This window comes from Pundamilia nyererei, unplaced genomic scaffold, assembly GCF_000239375.1.
Source record: "Pundamilia nyererei isolate P.nyererei 1_Seehausen unplaced genomic scaffold, PunNye1.0 scaffold00063, whole genome shotgun sequence".
NCBI classification, from domain to species: Eukaryota; Metazoa; Chordata; class Actinopteri; order Cichliformes; family Cichlidae; genus Pundamilia; species Pundamilia nyererei.
In genome coordinates, this window is record NW_005187464.1 from 2,929,964 (window position 1) to 2,931,940 (window position 1,977).

The 1,977-nt window shown below is 44.4% G+C and overlaps 1 protein-coding gene across 1 annotated transcript in view; it reads right to left on the reverse strand.

Annotated features, from left to right (window-relative positions):
* Positions 1-1,977, reverse strand: part of sfswap (splicing factor SWAP) — a 48,881-nt gene that overhangs the window by 44,224 nt on the left and 2,680 nt on the right. The gene's annotated exons all lie outside the window — the stretch shown is intronic.

The window sequence follows — 1,977 nt, forward strand, 5'->3', positions numbered from 1 at the left end:
AAAACTGAACTGCTGATACAAAAGTAATGGATCCAAGCTTTCATGATGTTTACACCAATTTCTGATTCAACCATCCAAGTGTCACAGTAGAAATAAGGACATCAAGATCATTGGTTCAGTTCTAGCCAGAGACTTAAACTCCTTCCCAGCAAGAATTCTGGCTTCCACAGACTGTGTCCATGTAGCACACAGAAGATACTCAATTTGTTTCATTCCTACTTTTCCACCAGGGACAAGATCATAGACCTGCATAAGGCTGGAATGAGCAAACTGCTTGATGAGAAGTTGATAACTGTTGAAAGAAATCAAATGAGCATCAATTATTCTTGCAAAGCCCACAAAGTCCCCCTGCTAAAGAAGGCACGTGCGATGGTCCATCTTAAGCTTGCCAGTGAACATCTCCAAGGCTTGGGAGAAAGTGCCGTGGTCAACCCGAAGTGCAGCGTTTGGGGAAAGAGAAATGCTGATTATGACCCAAAGAACACCATCCCCACAGCCAAGCACAGAGGTGGTAGCATTATGCTTTGGGGCTGTTTTTCTACTAAAGGTACAGGATGATTTCACCACATTGAGGGGCTAATGGGCGGGGCCCTGTACGATAAGATCTTGGATGAGAACTTCCTTTCTTTAGCCGGAACACTGAAGATGGGTCATGGATAGATCTCCCAGCATGACGATGACCCATAAACATCCGATCAAGGCAAAAAAGGAGTGGCCGAAGAAGAAGCACATCAAGGTCATGGATAGGACCAGCCATTCCTGAGTCCTACAGAATCTGTGGAGGGAGCTGAAGGTTTGGGTTGACAAACACCAACTCTAAAGCAAAAGGACTTAAGCGTTTCAACAAAGAATCCCTCCTGAAACGTGTGCACATGTGGTGAATAACTACAAAAAAAAAAAAAACATCTTACCGTTGTGCTTACCAACAAGGTATTTCAAACAAGTCATATTTAGCTTCGGGATCAAATATTTACTTCACTCAGTGATATGGAATTTAATTTATAACTTTTTTTCCTGGAGTTTTGGATGATATTATGTTTATTTCCATTAAAATCAAGCTACCCGTTTACCTAACTGTTCATTTTTTTGGAAGCAAACAAATTTACAAATTCAGCAGAGGATCACTTAATTTCTGCCCCCAGCGTATTGACAACAAGCTGTAACTAATGCTGGGCAGACACTGTGCGATTTTTTTCAGTCACGCGATTCAGCTCCTGTTCAAACGGCACGATTGACTCGCAGGGGTTAGAAGTTCATAGGACACGATGCAGGTCTCACACTATACGGTCCGATGCTCTGATGCGACCTGAGTGCTCACACTGTGCGTCCATAAAATGAAGGTTATAACAGAAATTCTGTCACTCTCTCTCTCTCTGTCTTTCACTCACACAGACACGCACACCACCACCATCAACTTTGCTAAATTGCTAATGAAAAACATTGATCAGGCAGCTGTGATTGAGCAGCATTGTAAATCCAACTATTTTCACGGTTGTTATGTCGTGATAATTTTGTGAGGCCACATGGAAAAGGCTCGGATGAGCTTTCCAAAGTTCTACAAGTTGTGCCTCCATCGCTTGTGTCCACATCACACGCTGCACAGCCGTGCTGCGCCGTCTTTTTCGCTGACATTTGTGTTTGCGCGTGCGCAGTGTGAGAAACTGCGGTGACACCCTCATGACGGTCGCGAGGGTGTCACCGCAGTTTCTCCTGATCATCAACCAAGCGATTGATGATCGGGAGCTGGTCGTGAGGTGTTAATCGCTTCTCGTTACCCCACGTATACTACACGACGCACAATGAAGGCCAAACTCGGGCCGATCGCCAAAACGGTCATACGACTCAAAAATCGGCTCAAAATGGACCAAAAATCACACTGTGCAATTTTTGCATGATCTGGACACAAGCGATGGAGGCACAACTTGTAGAACTTTGGAAAGCTCATCCGAGCCTTTTCCATGTGGCCTCACAAAATTA